General features: G+C 48.7%; 1 protein-coding gene across 5 annotated transcripts in view; it reads right to left on the bottom strand.

Annotated features, from left to right (window-relative positions):
• The window catches only part of HIVEP3 (HIVEP zinc finger 3), a 530,006-nt gene that overhangs the window by 49,359 nt on the left and 460,821 nt on the right, over nucleotides 1-19,826 (bottom strand). The gene's annotated exons all lie outside the window — the stretch shown is intronic.

The raw sequence follows: 19,826 nt of genomic DNA, 5'->3' as shown, positions 1-19,826 counted from the left end.
CAGGCCTTGCTGAACTGTTGTGGACTCCACCCAGTTTGAGCTTCCCCAGTTGCTGTGTTTACCTACTCAAGCCTCAGCAATGGTGGATGCCCCTCCCCCTGCCAGGCTGCTGCCTCGCAGGTTGATCTCAGACTGCTGCATTAGCAGTGAGCAAGGCTCTGTGGGCATGGGACCTGCTGAGCCAGGCACAGAATATAATGTCCTGGTGTGCCGTTTGCTAAGACCATTGGAAAAGCACAATATTTGGGTGGCAGTGTTCCGATTTTCCACGTACAGTCTGTCATGGCTTCCCTTGGCTAGGAAAGGGAAATCCCCAGACCCCTTGCACTTCCTGGGTGAGGCGATGCCCTGCCCTGCTTCAGCTCGCCCTCCATGGGCTGCACCCACTCTCCAACCAGTCCCAATGAGATGAACCAGGTACCTCAGTTGGAAATGCAGAAATCACCCGTCTTCTGCGTCGATCACGCTGGGAGCTGCAGACTACAGCTGTTCCTATTTGGCCATCTTGGAACCGCCCTGAACCATTTTTAAGTCTGCAGTTCAGTGGTATTAAGTACATTCACATTGTTGTGCAACCATTACCACCATCCAGCTCCACGACTGTCCAGCTCCAGAAAAATTTCCATTTTCCAAACGGAAACTTTGTATCTGTTAAACAGTCACTCCCCATCTCCTCCGTCCTCCAAGACCTGGCATCCACCACTCTCCTTTCTGTCTATGGATACGACTAGTCTATGTACCCCATATCAGTGAAATCATACAGTATCTGTCCTTTTTCTGTGACTGGCTTAGTTCACGCAGCATGGTGTCCTCAAGGTTCATCCACGTGTGGCAGGTATCAGAATGTCCTTCCATGTTAAGGTTGAGTGGTATTTCATTGCATGACTAGATCGTATTTTGTTTATCTGTTTATCCATCAGTGGACACTGGGGTTGCTTCCAGCTTTTGACTATTGTGAATAATGCTGCTGAAAACAGGTGTACAAATATCTGAGTTCCTGATTTCGGTATTGGTGGTATGTACTTGGATGTGGAATTGCTAGATCATATGGTAATTCTATGTTTGTGTTTTTTGAAGAACTACCATACCGTTTTTCGCAGCGGCTGCACCATTTCACGCTCCCACCAGCAGCGTACAAAGGTTCCAATTTCTCCACATCCTTCTCAACACTTATTTTCCATGTTTTTGATAATAGCCCTCCTAGAGGGTGTGAAGTAGTATCTCATTGTAGTTTGGACTTTTATTTCCCTCATGATTAGTGAGGTTGAATGTCTTTTCACGTGATGATTGGCCATTTGTATATCTTGTTTGGAGAAATGTCCATTCATGTTTTTTGGCTACTTTTAAAATTGGGTTTTTGGATTGAGGTTGTTGTTGTTGAGTTGTAGGAGTTCTTTACATATTCTGGATATCAAGCCCTTATCAAATATATGATTTGCAAATATTTTCTCCCATTCCCAGGGTTGCCTTTTCATTCTGTTGATAGTGTCCTTTAATGAATAAAAGTTTTAAATTTTGATGAAGTCCAAACTTATCTATTTTTTCTTTTGTTGCCTATGCTTGGTGTTGTATCCAAGAAATAATTGCCAAATCCAATTTCATGAAGTTCTTCCCTTATGTTTTCTCCTAAGAGTTTTATTATAGTTTTAGCTCTCACCTTTAGGTCTTTGATCCATTTTGAGTTCATTTCTGTATACGGTATAAGGTATGAGTCCAACTTCACCTTTTGCATGTGGATATTCTGCTTTTGCATCATTCCTTGGAAAGACTTTCTTTCCCCATTTAATAGCCTTGGCAACCTTGCTGAAAATCATTTGACCATATTTGCTAGGGTTTATTTCTGGGCTTTCTGTTGTATTCCACTGAACTATATTTCTGTCTTGTGTCAGTACCACACTGTTTCAATTACTGTATTTTTGTAGTAAGTTTTGAAATCAGGAAGTGTGAGAGCTGCAACATTGTTCTCTTGCAAGATTGTTTTGGTGGTTCAAGGTCCCTTGCTTTTCATCTGCTTGTTCACTGTTATACCCCCAACACCTACAACAGTTGGCACCCAATTAATATTTGATGAATGAAAAGTAAACTATCTATGGCATCTGTGTCATGTGCTAGGTATTAGGGACCAAGATCAATCCGCTCTGGTCCCTGCCTTTAAGGAGTGACACCCTGGGAGGAGGTGGCTGGATAAACTGCTGGCTGAACAAAACAGCAGTGTGTTTGATGACAGAATGCACAAGTTCAGAGGGACACAGAGGTGGGCAGGTTGACTCTGATGGAGGGGTGGGTATGGGTGTGGAGGGAGATCAGGGCAGTTTCCCAGAGGGTGAAAACACAGCACTGGGCTTTGAAGAGTTTACTAGGTAGAAAATGGGGTAGGGGCACCTGCACAGAGGGATAGAGTGTGCAAAGGCATTGGGGAATGAAGGCGCAGGCTCTGGAAGGAAGCAACCAGCCTGGAGGCACCTTTGGGGGGATGGCAGGGAGTGGGGTGGTGAGGTTGAGGAGTGATGGGCAGGGAACCCAGCCTGTGGGGCCCAGATCCTCGTCTCTCTCCAGGGGTGGGGGGCAGAGGGGCAGCCCCAGAGGCTTGACTTCTCCCATCTATTACAGAGGGTGTGCCGGGCACCCAGGTCTGCTGACCCAGTGGTTTTGGGGAAGAAAGAGAATAAAGGACAAAGAGTAAGATCTTGTTTCAACGGTGACCCCAGGGTTTGGCTTTGCCACTGGGGAAAGATTCACAGCCAGCGCTTGGTGAGGCATGGCGAGAACCTCCACCCAGCGAGGGCTCCTCACTTGCACTGAGAAAACAAGCCCTGCAAGCCTCGCAGTGGCCTCACAGTAGTGAGGTAGGCACTGTTCTCTCCCAGCTTACAGACGAACAAATGGAGCTACACAGAGGTGGAGGAATGTGCCCAGCAAACAGTAAGCAGCAGAGCTGGAATTGAACTGGGCACTCTGGCAACTGAGGCACCTATTTCTTTCCTGGGCCCCCATTTCCTCCTAAGTGAAAGGGGAGGGAGTGGCCTCTCAGGTGCCCCACCTCCTCCCTGTGAGTCCTCAGGAGACGGATGATGCCCCCTGGCCCAGGCAGCACTGGGAACATTGGAGCATGCCCTGTGCTGGATGGCCAGTCCTATCTGCAGAGCCTGTTGGAGCCCAGCCACCTCCTCACTCCTGGACCTTCCTGCTCTGGACCCAGAACTTGATTCCCATCCAGGTGTCTCATGGTTAGACTAGCGTAAGCTACAACCCTCAGGAAAATCACAGAGCTTAGAGCCTGGTCCTGAGCTCGCCAGCTACACAGCCCCAGAAACTTCTGAGGGGAGCCCTGGGGAGATGAGGATTTGGGGAAGTCCAGATGCTAGATCTGCTGACATTCTGAAAGTTTGTAGGAGCTTGACTCCTCCTCTTTGTGAGAGGGTAGCTCCTCTTCCTTTTGTGTCAGCCTGCACCCCTCCTGGCCTGCTCTTGGGGGAACATGGGCCCTGAAGACTCCACCCTGGGATTCAGGCTGAATAATGCTCACATTGCAGAGGAGCTTCCCTCGGCCTCCAGGCCCTTGTCAGCTGCCTCCATTCCTTGTCACTTTCCCTGGGGATGCAGGGGAGGTGCCCGGCCTACCCTTGGCTCTAGTCTCTAAAAACTTTGTCCAGCCCCCTGGCTGGCCACATTTGGCCCAGTCTGCCAACTGCACCTGCCAGCTGGTCACAAGGCCTAACCCATAGCCTGGCTTCTCCCTGGCTGCCGTAGGCTCTTTTTGGCTCTTGTGTGCAGCCCTGTCAGCTGTCACCACATTCTTGGGAGCCTGCCTGCCCAGTAAGCCTGTCCCACTCCATGCTGCCCCACTCCAAGACTGCTCTGTCTTCTGCTGGCTGCTGGGCCCCAGCACACACCTCCCTTGACTCTCTTGACAGCTGGGCCTGTCCATCTTGGGCCTGCCAGCCACTCGTGTCAACAGATGACCCCATCCATAGCACAGATCCAAAATTCCATTTGGAGCTTTGGCCCCGCTGCCTCCTTTGGTCCAAGGCCTTTCACCACCTCTCCTGGCCTCAGCAGACTCCACTTGTCCAGAAGTCTGCCTGGCTGGCTCCCAATGCCCTCTGTCTCTTTTAAAGTCTTCCCTCAATTCCTGGCTTCCCTGGTCCCCCTTCTTCTGAGCCGTGCTGTATTATCGTTTAAGGTTTTTATTTAGAAACATCACAAACATACAGGAACATTTTTCTCCTGAACCATCTGAGAGCAAGTTGCAACCCAATGTCCATTTCCCCTGAATTCATCAGTGTGTATTTCCTATAGCCGAAGCCACCCCAGGCCTCCCTGGCAGCACACTTTCCTCCTTTGCTCAGGATCTGTCTCCACGGAGGGATGCCTCTCTCAACCTGCTTGGAATCCTCTGGGGCTGAATATCCCTCTGCAAGGGAGCCAAAGGCACATTAGGTTTCCAACCTGATCCCACCACCACACCATCTCCTTGCCATCAAGACAGCCACGGAAGGATGGCACATGCTTTTGTGTACACTTATCACACGTTGCCTCCTACTTCCTTCCTCCTGTTGGCATATACTAAGCGGGGGTCAAGATGCTGGCTTCCATCATTAACATGCCATGTTAATGCCTCCCTGGGCTACGGTTTCCTTACTGGCAAATGAGGAATTAGGATTAAGTGATTTCTGAGGATTCTTTTCTAATAATAACAGCTGAATTTTATGAAGCACTTACTATGTGCCACGCACCGTGAGTACTTCATAGGTAGCAACTTGGTTAATTCTCATACCAACCCTCTAAGATATAATCATAGTACTGTTATCTCCATCTTACAGACTGGGAAACTGAGGCACAGAGCAGTTACATAACTTATGCTCAGGCAGCCACTCAGAGATTCTAGATTTTCATGCAGGTGGTCCAGTTCAGAGTTTATACTCTGCTGAAAAGTAATGGGGGCAGGGGGTGGCACTATCCGGAATTTATTATTTCCCTGAAGAGGCAATCATAGAAGTAAATATTGATAATTCAGCCAAAGAGGTCAACTTTCTACATGCCAAGTACATTACGCACAAATGCCATTTCACTTAATCTGCAACAACTTTGAGACACAGCACTATGATTATTCTCATTTTCTAGATGAGAAGACTGAGCCAGAGAGGTTAAACAACTTTTGTGTCAGGCGCAGGGCCAGGATTTGAACCCAGGTGTGCTGTTGTCACCTAGTGCTAAACTGGGACACATGCCGTGCTCAGAGGGCAGGTCTTCAAGGATGCAGGCCATTGGCTCTGACTGGCAACGGGGTTGGGGGCAGAGTACTAGGCCCTGGGCAACTGTTTCATGCGTCTGATTTGATTTTATACTCCCAGCACTCCTGAGAAGCACCTCCACCCACAGAGCAGGGAAAGACACCCAGCCACATTAAGCAGGGAAGATGTAGCTGGAGCTTCATGCACCCTTGGGATGTGGCCAGGCTGGAAAACCTCTGGCACTGACTCACAGAGGACCTCATTGCCTCCCGGGGCCAGGACTTCACCCCGTGGACTGCAAGGAACTGCTGAAGCTGCTGGGTTGGGTCTCCTTTCTTCATACACCACAGCAGAGGCCCCTCCTCCAAGAGACTCCAGGCTGTGGGTAGAGAGGTGCTTTCTCTCTCATCCAGGCCTCTGAGGCCAGAGCACCCTCTGGAGACTTGGCATCTCCTTTGTGCTCCTCACCTCACCTGCAGGTGTTCCAGCAAGCTGATACCCAGCTCTGGGCTCTGGAAGGAAAGAATTCCCAGCAGATGCCTCACCTCAAACCAGGGTACATAGCCACAGTCCTGCCCAATAAGAAGCATCCTGCAACAAGCTCAGATGAGGTCCTTTGACCTTCAAGGAAGACCAGCTTTCTCCTTATGGAGACAAGGCTTGAAGGAGCCTGCATAGCTCCCTCACCCAGGCCTTTTCGGTAGACTCTCTCTGAGCAGCAGCTCCCAGGATTTAGTGCCAAGCTCTGCTGTTTCCAGAGCTGGAAAGACCCTGCACATTCACATCTGGACAAGCCAGAGATAGTTCATCCAAACCACATGGCAATCATTCATTTCATGGAAGAGAAACTCACAAAGAGCAATTGTAGAGCTAGTAATGGCAGCTGGGACTCAAACCCCAGTCCTCCAGACTCTACAGCCCAAGCCTCATTCTTACATCTTCCAATTGCAAATGAGAAAACTGTGACCCAGAAAGGGTCACACAAAGTCTCCAGCTCCACGGCTCACACCACGTGACCTCCCTCCCTGCAGAAGACCTCATTTCAAACAATGCCCGAAGATGGAAAAGATAAAATGTTCTTGTGATTTGCAGCTAAGAAAATTCAGGTGGACCCACACTCAGCCCCATTCTCAGACACTTCATCTGTCCAACAGTCCATATGTCACTTTTTTTTTTTTGAGACAGGGTATCACTGTCACCCAGGCTGGAGTGCAGTGATGCGATCATGGCTTACTGCAACCTTGACCTCCTGGGCTCAAGCAATTCTCCTGCCTCAGCCTCCTGAGTAGCTGGGACTATAGGCACACACTACCATGCCCAGCTAATTTTTTTTTTTTTTTTTTGTAGAGACAAGGTTTTACCACGTTGCCCAGGCTGGTCTCAAACTCCTGGCGATCCACCTGCCATGGTCTCCCAAAGTGCTGGGATCCACCTGCCATGATCTCCCAAAGTGCTGGGATTACAGGTGTGAGCCACCATGCCTGACCCATATTCACTTTGCATTTTAGTTTTCATTGTTACTGTGCATGGGTCAATGCATTTACAGAGTTGGTGCAGACTTTTCTCTCTTCTATGATGTGCCGTCCACACATGGCCACCAAAGACACACAAAGACAGCATCTCTCTCCTCCTTGGGCAGAAAGACCACCTTAGGCTGAAGAAAATCAGAATCACGCTAGTGGAGGCAAGGAAGAAAGAAGAGGGAAGGAAGGAAAGAATTATGAAGGAGGAAGGAAGACTCCCTTTGCTGAACACTTGTATACTTTCTGTATGCTGGACCTGGGATAAACAAGCCCATGTTATCTTACTATTAGTTCTCAACAGGACCCTGGAAACGGGTGTCATTATCTCTATTTAGATGAAGAAACTAAGGTTCAAAGAGCAAAGTAACTGGCCAGTAATTACTGGAAGTGAGGCTAGAATTTGACTCTGAATCAGTTCAAAGCCCAAAGACTTTCTACAACACTGTCAGGTTCCCACCTGTGCCTCCAAGTCCTAGAAGTTCAGGGAGGTGCCAATAGGCTCCTGGGGTCTGGGGGTGGGGCTGAGAGGGTGACCTTTCTTGAAGAGTTCTTTGGAAGAATGGGCTGCATGGCTAAAAAATATTTGAATACCACCTTACAGGCGGTCTTTAATTAAAGATAGTGGGAAAAACTTTCTTCCTTTTCTTCTCCCTTTCCTTCCCTTCCTTCCTTCCTCTCTTTCTCCTTCCCTTCCTTCCTTCCTTCCTTCCTTCCTTCCTTCCTTCCTTCCTTCTTTCTTTCTTTCTTTCTTTCTTTCTTTCTTTCTTTCTTTCTTTCTTTCTTTCTTTCTTTCTTTCTTTCCTTCTTTCTTTCTTTCTTTTTGGTATAATAAACCCACAAAGAAGAGGGGAATGGGATAGGAGACTAACAGTAAACTTTTGGAAGCTGGAAAGAGATGAATGACTGGAAGAGACAGAATCCCAAGCCTGCAGCAGGGAAATCTGGGAACCAATCTGATTTACATCCCAGGATCCCTCAAAGCCTCTGCAGGTTGGGGTGGAGGGAACCAAGGTAAGGACGATTGGTGGAAAGTCTTGTTAGAAGCTGTCAGACTCCCATCCCCGCCTCAACTCCAGCAGCTCAGGAGACTCTCCCCCCACCCACCCCAGAGAAAGCCTGGAGGTTTCTTCTCTGCGTGAGTTGAAACTGAGCCCTTTTGAGGGGGGATGTCAGGCACACTGAGGGCATGGCAGGGGTGCCATAAAGAAATAGTGGGGGTTGGGCACAGTGGCTTATGCTTGTAATCCCAGCACTTCAGGAGGCTGAAGTGAGTGGATCACTTGAAGTCAGGAGTTTGAGACCAGCCTGGCCAACATGGCGAAATCCCATCTCTACTAAAAATACAAAAATTAGCTGGGCATGGTGGCAGGCACCTGTAATCCCAGCTACTCAGGAGGCTGAGGCAGGAGAATTGCTTGAACCCAGGAGGCGGAGGTGGCAGTGAGCTGTGATCATGCCACTGCACTCCAGCCTGGGTGATAGAGAGACTCCATCTCAAAAAAAATAAATAGATAAAAATTAAAAAAAAAATAGTGGGGAGGAAGTGAATGCATACAGACTGGCTGCAGAGACCCCTCCTTCTTCCCCTCCTCCCTGACTTTTTCCTGCGAATTCCAGAACATGGGAAGCAGACCCTTTAACCAAGAGGGAGACTGAGTCTTCATAGGGATTGATTCTGCTGAAGAAGAAAGGCACCACCGTTGAAGACTCCCCGACGAAACAGCCCCGGCAGTCAGCTATGGGGAATTCGCCGTCAAAGAGCCTCACTCATCACTTCCAATCATCTTTGAGCCCCTCCACTCTTAAACATGAGAAGACACCAAAGGCTATCAGATGTCTGAGAAACGAGACCAAATAAACACACAATAAAGGGGCACTTGAGAGAAACAGAAACCACGCAGGAAAAAAACCTAAAAACAGAACAAGAGTAAAGCCAAAAAAAACAAGTAACATTAATAACAACTAACGTTAATAGCCTTAGAGAGATAAGATAGTAGAGTCTATCAAACAAGAACAGGATGCCATTAAAGGAACATTCAAGAAAAAAAAAATTCTTGAAAACGGAAAATGTGACAGTAGAAATCAAAAACTCCACCATGGGAGGCTGAAGAGGGCAGATCATGAGGTCTGGAGATCGAAACCAGCCTAGCTAACATGGTGAAACCCTGTCTCTACTCAAAATACAAAAAATTAGCAGGGCATGGTGGCGGGCGCCTGTAGTCCCAGCTACTCGGGAGGCTGAGGCAGGAGAATTGCTTGAATCTAGGAGGTGGAGGCTGCAGTGAGCCGAGATCGTGCCACTGCACTCCAGCTTGGCAACAGAGCAAGACTCCATCTCAAACAACAACAACAACAATCAAAAACTCAATAGAATGGATGGAGACAAAATGGAGGGACGTACTCAGAGAATCCAGCAAAAAGACAAAGCAATGGAAAATGTGACAGAGGGTATGAAAATCAGAGAAAACAGACAGGAGGGCCAAGGCCTGAATAACAGCAGTTCCAGAGAGAGAGAAGAAAAAAAAAACGGAGGAGAGGAAATAATCAAATAACTCAAGACATTTTCTTAAAGCAGAAGTCCCAGGGTCACCAGACTGAAAGAGCCACTGAGTGAGAAAACTGACCCACACCAAGACCTATCACTGTGAGATGTCATGTTCTAGGGTTGTAGAGAAGATCCTAAGACAGGACCCTAAAGAAGGCAACAGGACTGAGAATGGACTTGGAGCTTTTAAGAGCAACCCAGGAAGCTAGATGGCAATGGAACAATGTGTTCACAATACTGAAGGAAAATGATTTCCACCCCAGAATTCTATGATAGATTTCAATCGACTGCAAAATAGAATAAAGACATTTCCAGCATTTTCAGATATGTGAAGGATCAAAGTATTTCCCTCTCATGCATCTTCTCTGAAGAAGACCACACTGAAGGATGGTCTCTGTAAGATGAGGATGAAAACCAAGGAAAAGGAAGACCCAAGGTTCTGGAAAGAGAAGACCCAACACAGGAGGCAGAGAGGACCTCTGGGAGTGGGTGGAGGGAGCTGGCTGGATGAGAGTGCACCACCATGGAGAGGGGAGCCCCGGGGCAGTCAGGAGCCACCAGACAACTCAGCGGAGCCCCTGCCTCAGCAAGACGGCATGCACAGAGCGTCAGTCGCTGCTGAACATCTCCAATGTCTTGAGGGGAAATTTGGGTGAGGCGTGAATCTGGGGTTGAATTAGCAACAAATGTATAGAAAACAAAGTGCAATTAAGCACACATACATACAATGATTATACACACTGAAAACAGGAAAGGAAAGTAATCATGGTTCACTTTATGGCTTGGTTGTGAATTATTTATGATACAACACTAATGAGAGGATAGGGAGGTGGCGGAAGGTGGAATGCGAATGGCAAAGGCTTCGGAGCCTGCAGATAATGCTGAAGCTGAGAAGCCAAGTCATGGGCAACCCAAGCACATTATGTAGAGATATGGCAAACCAAGACAATCTGCCAAAAGAGATGAAAGGTACTGCTTCTGGGAGTGGTGACCGGCGGGTGGGTGGGGGTTGGGCAGAGAGAAAATGTGGGGCAAAGAGAAAGAGTACTGCTGTTTCCCACAACAAAATCTATGGAAATATTTGACTCTTTAAACTCCAGACATGTGTAACTTTGATAAAAACTGAAAGACACACACACACACACACACACACACACACACACACACAGAGAGGGCAAGCGAGCACATATGCCTCTGTTCTCTATGAGGCTGCTTTTCCCACAGGAGAGAGACAGAGAGAAGCCAGCTTCCTCCTGGGAGCCCAGCCTGATTCCCCAGGATAGAAACAGAGGCCAGGATCCAGGCAGACAGTGTCCAGAACCAGAGGATGCTACATCCTCGTTGTAGCTCTCAGGGGACTACCAGGGGCTGCCCGAGACCCCCCTACCCAAGAACCTAAGGCTGTACCCGCTTGAAAAAAAGTCTCCTTTTAAATTTTAATACGAGGCAAAGAGATCTTCCCTGACAGGGCTCAGGGCTCTGGAAGTCTCTGGGTCCAGCATACTCAGACACTCATTCTGCCCAATGATCAATATGTCTTTTTTCTTTCCACTTCGCTTTTCACATTTTTTTTTAACCATCCATGATTTGGGTTTCACAGCACATCATCAGTTGTCTCTGATGACTGGAGTGAGTGTTCCCTGGGAAGTCCTTTGAGTCCTCAGAGGAAATCCAGAAGGCCAGCACAGTCACCCTAACTAGACCAACACAGGAGATTTTTATTGAAGGATCATCTTTATGGAGGAACAACTTTTCCAAGAGTCTAAGTGATTTCCTGGGTACAGAAATTTTCCACTCTGGTTTCAAAATAGTCATTCAGAAATGCATGGTGGGTGAAGACCTCAAGCCCATAGGTGGCCTGGAATAGTGAAAAGAGGCCTGGAATGGGGCTGAGAGAATCCTCCCCACTGCCCACCCCCAAACCAGCATCCTCTCTTCCTCCTATCATGACCAGGGAAGTGTCTTCTTCTCATCAATGCCCCTGCAGGTCCCCAGGGCTTTGCTCCTGCCCCCTGCCCCTTCTCTCCTTGGCATCATCACCTGCCCCTTGCTAGAAGGCATTCCTTGCAGCAAACACACATGAGGACTTCTCAGTTCAAACACCTGCCTGCTCCAGCTCACACTCCCTCCAGGCACCGCCTCCCTGATTTGTGCTGCTTTCCTCCACAGCCAGCCTCTTAGGACAACGCTTACACAGGCACCTCCACTCCTCATTTTGGCCCATACCATCAGGGTTCCATCACTATGGAAACAGCTGCCATCAGTCACCAGTCACCTGCACAGGGCCCTGTTGAATGGGCACGTGCCACATGCCTGTCCTCACCGGGCTGAGCCTCCTTCCTCCTTGAACATTCTCTTCTCTTGGCTTCCAGGATTCACACTTGGCTGGGTCTCTTCCTGCTTCTCTGGCGATTCCTCCTCAATCTCTTCTGCAGCAGTGTGTCTGTCTGCCCTAGAAGTGCTGGTATCCTGGGATCAGTCCTGGATGCCTTTTTCTTTTCTTTCTTCTCCATCTCCCCCCAAGATGGCCCATCTTGGCCCATAGCATTAAATTGCATCTATACACTGACAACTCTGAAGAGTGTATTCAACCTCAGGCCTCTCCTCTGAGGGCCAGGCTCATCTATCCAATTGCCAAATGTCTCCCTGAACATCTCCACTTGGCCTGGCATCTCAAAAGTCACATGTCCAACAAGTTTTGATCTCCCTGTCCCCAGACCTATTTTTCACTTCCCTCCTCCATCCCTTCTCACCCCATAAAGGGCACCACCATCTACTCAGTGGTTACTACAAGAAATACGGTAGTCAGTCTCAAGTGGAGGCTTCTCTCTCAGCCTCCATAGTCATCAGAAGTCCTATAGCTCCTCTTTCCATCTTCACTGCCATGTTCCTGGTCTAAACCATTGATGTCTCACCTGGGCTTTCAGGATCCTGCTCTTCGTGCTGTCCTGACAACCACTACTCCTTCCCAAAGTCTGGGTTATATTCCCCAGGAGAGAGGGGGCAACAGGATTTGGAGGTATAAAGAAAAAGAGGAAATAGCCCAGCGTGGGCTCATGTGATGGGGGCTGGACACTTCACTCCCCAGCCCATTGGGCCATGCTCAGAGCTGCACATCTACATTTCTGGGGAGAAGCCTGAGAATTAAAGAGAGAGCAAGGTGCTGGGCCTCAGGGATAAGGCAGGGCCCTGATAGCCTAGACCCACCCCAGAAGAAGAGCAGCCCCTCACCCAGAGCTGAGAACGTAGGACCCATTTTCTCGGCTTCTAGAACACAAAGGGCTCTGCTCAGAGAAGGCCCTGGCCTGGGAGCTAGTGGCCCACGAGCCAGCCCTTTCTGGCATTATGTATTTCATTTTTACCTTGAACACCTGCAGAGCAGAATGGTCTGCAAGGAAGAGTCCTTGGCTCCCAACCCCAGAGCCTGCCCCATAACAGAGGCCATCTGACTTCACCTTCCCCAGACCAAGCCTGCCTTCAGGCTGATGGATGGGTTCTCACTGGCCTGGTTTCGCCTTGATTGTGTCCTTGATCCTTCCTGAGACCCAGAGTCTCAATTCTGTTCCCAGATTCTATGAGCTGCAGAGTTCAGGGACCTGCCCTCTCACCCAAGGTCTCAGTCAATCCTGAGCACATTGGAGGAAGATTCCTTCATTTAATAGATATTCCACAGCACTGCCCATGTGCCAGGCAATATTCTCAGCACTGGGGACACAGCAATGAAAAAAACATAGTTCCTGCCCTCTCACAGAGCTTACAGTCTGGTGGAGGAAACAGAAGCACACTAGTAAATACCTGGAGAAAAATAAAGCAGGAAAGGAAGAGGATAAGAAGTGCCATGGAGTGTGCAAATTCATGGTGGGTAGTGTGGGAAGGCTTCACTGAAGGGTGATGGAGGGAAGTGAGGGGGCCATGAGAGTCTCTGGAAAAAGAGCTCCAGGCAGAGAGCACAGCAAGTGCAAAGGCCCTGGGGCAGAAGCTTGTCTTACAAAGAGCAGAGCTTGGCCAAAGCCCAGGGAGCAGGGTGAGAGCCATAGGCAGAGGTCAGGGAGGAGCTGGAGCCGGCACATGCAGGCCCGTGAGGGCTTCGGGGGACACGGCGTAGGAGCGGCAGGGTGTGTGGACCTTAACAGGATCACTCTTGTTGGGCTGAGAACGGACCACAGTGGGGAAGGTGGGAGCAGGTGACTGTAGGACACTGTGATCACCCAGGTGTGAGCTACCAGTGGCTTGACCCAGAGGTGGGGAAAAATGGGCAGATTCTAGATACGGTTTCAGGGCCAAGCTGCCAGGATTTGCTAATGATGTAAGACAGAGTGGCTTTCGGTCCAAGCATCTAGAAAAATGAAACTGCATATGCAGAATGTCCATCTTGCTTAACTGAATGAGTGACTTTGCCGCTCTCCTTCAGAAGATGGCTTTCCCCACTGATATGGTTTGGATCTGTGTCCCTGCCCAAATCTCATGTCAAATTGTAATCCCCAGTAATGGAGATGGGGCCTGGTGGGAGGTGACTGGATCATGGGGCAGTGTCTTATGGTTTAACACCATCCCCTCTTCATGCTGTCGTCACTATAGTGAGTTCTGAGATCTGGTTGTTTAAAACTTGTGTGACACATCCCTCCCGCTCTTGCTCCTGCTCCAGCCATGTAAGAAGCACCTGCTTCCCCTTCACCTCCTGCCATGATTGAAAGTTTCCTGAGGCCTCCCCAGAAGCCGAGCAGATGCCAGGAGCATGCTTCCTGTATAGCCTGCAGAACCATGAGCCAATTAAACCTCTTTTCTTTATAAATTTCCCAGTCTTCAGTATTTCTTTATAGCAATGCAAGAACTGACTACTATACCCATCTTTGACCACTTAAAAGACTTTAAAGAGATATAAAGCAAGTGTGGGTAATAGGCACAGTTTGTCTACCTATGTTATACATTTCCCAACCTCCACGCCACCAACCCTCCTGTGGTATGTGGTTTTGCTACTGTTTAGGTTCTTAGAGTGGTTTACTGACTTTATTTTTTACACACCTATCCAAAAGGCTCCAACTTATTACCACTTATTTAATTCATAGTTTAATCAATTTGTTCCCCAATAAATACACAGAGGTAACACATATTCCCAAAGACATAATTCTAAATCTGGAGTTCACAGCAAAATGGGACTAGGCACAGCAGATTATTAGGCTGAAAATTATGCTACACTTCTGGGTTTCAAAGTCCAAGAAGAAATGGATTTGTAAAAAAAGTATTAGAAAAGAAAATAATCTTTAGATTTTTTAAAACTAACACTATTCTCTCCAAGCTACTATTTCATGAAACACACAGGTATGTGTGCACATACACAGGCACACACACACACACACTTCAAAATGTACAAATGCACTGTCACAAAAATGTGCTGCGTACACTGCACGAACTCTTAAGACTTGGATAAAAATTAATTCAGCTATAGAAATAGATGAGATAGAAAAGTACATTCGTTAAAAATGTAACCCCTTCAACTGGAACAGTAATGAATTAAATAAACTTTTAAAATAATTTCTTTAAGGAATGTCAAAGAGGCCTGAGTCACAGTTCTGCAGTATGTGCTGTGGACAAAGGGTGGGTTCACTGATGTGCAGGTGGACCGCCTCCCAGATACGAAGTTGGATGCATGACCCGGAGTTCAGAGGAGAAGTCCTTGGAGATAGGGATCTGAGTGTCATCAACCCGTAGATGGTGTATAGATCACGTTGGGACTGAGTTTAGAGGAAGAGCACGGAGCCTGGGGCTGGGCCATGTGGAGCCCTAATGTTCAGAGATCAGGCGATGATGGGACTCACTGAAGATGGTGAGAAAGTGTAACCAGTCAAGGAAGAGGAGGATCAAGAAAGAAGGTGATAGGGTTTGTCTGTGTCCCCACCCAAAATCTCATTTGAATTGTAATCCTTATAATCCCCATGTGTCAAGGGAGAGACCAGGTGGAGGAATTGAATCACGGGGGCAGTTTCCCCTATGCCATTCTGGTGACAGTGCGTGAGTTCTCATGAGACCTGATGGTTTCATAAGCGTTTGGTAGTTCCTCCTGCATGCATTTTTCCTTCCTGCCACCTTGCGAAGAAGGTGCCTTGCTTCCCCTTCACCTTCCACCATGATTATAAGTTTCCTGAGGTCTCCCCAGCCATGTGAATGAGTCAATTAAACCTCTTTTCTTTATAAATTACCCAGTCTTGGGCAGTTCTTTATAGCAGTGTGAAAACAGACTAATACAGGCAGTGTCCAGGAAACCAAGAGGACAAAGTCCTGCATGGATGAGCGAAGGATTGACTGTGTCAAATGCTGCCAATGGCTCAGGAAAGAATAGAAGTGAGAACTGACTACTGACTTCTGCAAGGTGAGGGTCATCATTGACTTGGATAAGAGCAGCTTCTGAGGTGTGAGGAGCCCAAAGGCCCACCTTGAATAGGTCTGAGAGAAGCCAGGAGGAAAGATACGGAGGTGAGCAACACAGTCACCTTCTTCTGGAGTTTTTCTTTAAAGGAAAAAGAGAAATCTGGCAATATGGCCCTTCAGCCAAAGTGTTTTTAAGGTGGAAACCTTAAGTCCGGGTATGCTTAAGGAGCACTCTCCTAGCCCAGGAGAGTGGCAATGGCTGGAGTGAGGTACTGGGGTAGGTGAGGTGGGATGGGAGCCAATGCCCTCCCATAGGAGGTGCAGCAGCTGAGTCCTGCAGCATGCAGGGTCTGGCATGGACTCCTGGGATCTCACCATCTGAACTTATCATTCCCTTCGGACCTAAGCCCCAACAACACACCACCCAACTGGGCTTGGTCATCCAGGTGGTTCCTATCAATTCCAGTCTCTTCCTCTTCCATGTAAGCCCACTGGGCTGAATTCCCAGCTTTCCTTGCAACAAGTGAACTTGAGTTAAGACAATATAGTCATTACTCTCAAGGAACAACATAACTTTGTGTGTGTGAAAACAACACTGCTTAACAAAAAGCCATTCTAAACAACCAAGGCAAATGCACAGGTGCTGGGTAAGAGAGCCATCACATCCCTGATGGGCACTCCCAGGGGCTGCCTGGAAAATGCGGGCTTTGTTCAGGTGTGGAAGTGATGGGGAATGCAGAGGGGGCCATGTGCCAGGAAACTAGTGCAATAAACAGAGATTGATGCATTGTGTGTGCAAAGCATTACCCCAGGACCCAAGTCAAGAAGGGACTTGGGAGGAGACAGAAATGGATCTTAGCACCAGGGTTATGACAGAAGTAACACAAAGAACTACAGAGTGTGGAGGGATTTGGGAGGCTCGTTAGAGGAGCAGGGCTGAGTATTGGCTTTTGAAGGCTGGGTAGGATTTGGCAATGGCAGGGCCCAGCAGGCAGCAAAAGGTGAAGGGCGACAGGAGCAGATCAGATTCTGAGGCCAGCACTCACAGGCTGAGTTTAAACTGGATCCTGTAGGTGAGGCAGCCACAGACGGCTCTGGAGAAAAGCATGACACAGGCAGAATCATGTTTAGTGATGCTCAGTGGCACCAACATTGGAGTTCTAGAGATAGGGTGGCCAGAGCAGTGGCAGAGGGAGTAAAGAGACCACATTGAGTCACTGACTACTTCATGCAGACACCAGGATTGGGGTCTAACTGGAAAGGGGGAGAAGGCGTCCAAGACAATGTTAAGGTTCTGAGTGTGAAGGGCTGGGTGTGTCATCTGAGATCTGGATGTGGAAGGAGATGCTGTTGGTGGGAAGTGGAAGGCTTGGTTTGCACATGCTAAGTGTGAGGTGTTGTGAATTTCCCAGGCAAAAATGCTCAGGAGGCATCAAAACCAGTGTCTGCAGTTCAGGGGTGAGGTCCTGGCTGGAGACCCAGAGGTAGCAATGTCGGCACAGAGATGAGACTTGGGGCTAAGGAGATGGGTGACACTACCAAGGGAGAATGCTCAAGGCAAGAGGAAGTGAGTCTCACTGATCAGGTACGGGAGCTGCCATCACACCTGTAGCAGGTAGACTGCTGGGCAGCATACCCTTCCTCTCCACTTGTCTGGGTCTCGCCCACCCTTCTGGGCCTGGCCCCACCCACTCTGGGAAGCCCTCTCTAGCTATTCCATCCCCCAGGCATCCTTCCCTTGCTGTGAGCTTCTCAGCTCTGGCCATCCCCACCTTAGCAGTGGGTCTTGTGTTGCCACCTTGGTGTAGTCCCCAAGCACCTTGAGGGCAGGATGACAGTTAACCCCCATGGGCCACTGCATTTTCTGGCACAGAGCACCCAAAAGGCACTGATTAAATAGATCCTCCTTCCTGATGAATTAATAAGTTGATCAGTCACTGAAATGGAGGTCAAGAAAGAAATTAAGGCAAGTTTAATTAGAGATTAAAAGACTCATATAGCATCTACTCTTTTGTGTCTGGCTTACTGATTCATGATGAACTAGGTCTACATGTATCAACATGGATGCATGTCAAAAACACTGTTGAGTAAACATAACAAGTTACAGATGTATGTTAAACCAATTTGAATAGTCATGAGCACTATATCTACCAAATATTTCAGGTTCTCCCAAGCACACGGTAGGAATGCACTTCTCTACTCCCATGGAGCTAGGTGAGGCCATGTGACTTGCTTTGGCCATTTAAATGTGAGCAGAAGCTTCTGGGTGGAACCATTGTTTTCTTCTTCCTCTCTCAGCCTCTACTGGCCTGGATCTAAGGAACAGAGCTCCATAGCAGATCCTTCTCAAATGTGTACAGGAATGAAATACATATGTTTGTTGTATTAAAAAAGAAAGAAAAAAATAAAAGGAAGAACTGAGTCTAAGGCAAAACTGTGGGATTGCAGAAGAGTGTGCCCAGTGATTCTGGGTGTGGGTACCCTTGGCAATTTGGGGGAACAAGAGGTTGTAAGGCTGGTGGAATGGAAGGTCAGCATCTCTGGCCTCGTCCCTGAAATGCCGGAAGTGTCCTAGGTTATGTGGCAACCAAAATGCCCTCCCCCTCCTTCACCATTTCCAAACACTCTGTGGGGTGATGCCAGCCCCAAGAGAACCATGAATGTAGAAGAATCACCAGAAGTGAGAGTGGGAGGCACGGTCCCAGCTTGAGATAGCCAGGCTGGGGGAGGAAAGGATCTGACACTATAATCAGTTCCATACGTGCTCAAATTGCATGTGACAAGTTGAAAGGGAGAGGATACCTTCCATAGCTGACAGAACAGATGGGACTGTCCCGGACAGAGATTGACGAAATGGATATACTAGTAGGAAAATGCACCAATGTCCATTTTTTGAGCAGCTATGAATTATAGCCTTCATATGGGGTCTCACAAGGTCCTCTGAAAATCCCACGTTATTTTCCCCCTGTTACAAATGTTATTCTCCCCCTTTTACAGATAAGGAAACTGAGGGCGGGAGAGCTGGGGGGCTAGTCTCAGGCAGAACAGAGGTAAGTGGGGCAGAGATGACAGAACTCAACCGAGAGGATTCTGAAGCAGAGCAGGTGGGACTAAGTGAAGACCTGGAAGGAGGTGGAGAGGGAGTAGGACCCATACCAGCTGGAGGAAGAGGAGAAGAGGACTTGTGGGTGATCTTCCCCCTCCTTCAGCCATTGCGGACCGTGTAGGTAGAGACATCCAGCAGGGAGCTGGGCAGGGAGTGGCTCCTGCCAGCTGCCTTTCTGGAGGCTCAGGCTTCATGAGGTCTCAGAGCACCTGCCTCTCAGGGAAGATGCGAACCTCCTCAGGCACACACAGACTGCTGCTGGGGCAAGCTCCTGGGACACCAGGAAACACTCAGCAGCCCTCAGAGCCCACAGAGAACCTCTGAAGCAAGAAGGAAGAGGGCCAGTCGCTGTGAGCAGGCACTTCATCAATCCTGCCTCTGTGTGGCCTCTAAGGGATCCAGTGGCATGAGAACACAGAGACACACGAGGGCGCTCTAACCAAACAGCAGGAGGACCCGCGTCCCTCCCCACATGGAAAGAGGGTTGGCATTTTCAAAGACCTTTGGTTCAGTGTTTTTTCAACGCAGTTGCTATTGGTATTTTAGGCAGTAGGTTTCAGGGGCATTTGCTACCCCTAGCCCCCTTCCCATCATTGACTACCCTGCTGCCCACATTTCTAAGCACCCTCTCTCCTGAGAGCCCCTGCTGGTCAGTGCCACCAGAAGATGCCAACTGGTGGCCCTGGGGAGGGTGGCAGTCTCTGTTATCCCCCAACCTTATGGAGGACTCCCGTGCCTCCCACGCTGACCCTGTGAGTTAGGCGCTTGCAGGTGCTAGAGGATCAGAGGCCCCCAGTGACAGCCATGTTGGCCCCGGCTCATGGGGACTGTCCTGCACAGGAAGCGCATTTTCCTCTACGTTGTTGTCCTTCAGGGCTGTGCAGAACCAGGCCACCCTGATCACACCAGGGACACAGACACAGGACCCTGAGACAGAGCGGCATGGGACCTGCTCACAGACACCCAAATCCCAGGAAGCAAACATGTGGCCACACAAAACACAGCTGGCACAAAACTTCCACAAAGCACGTCTGAAACACGGCACCCTTCCA

The sequence above is a fragment of the Pan paniscus genome, chromosome 1, assembly GCF_029289425.2.
Source record: "Pan paniscus chromosome 1, NHGRI_mPanPan1-v2.0_pri, whole genome shotgun sequence".
Classification (NCBI taxonomy): Eukaryota; Metazoa; Chordata; class Mammalia; order Primates; family Hominidae; genus Pan; species Pan paniscus.
This window is presented reverse-complemented; position numbering and strand designations above follow the sequence as displayed.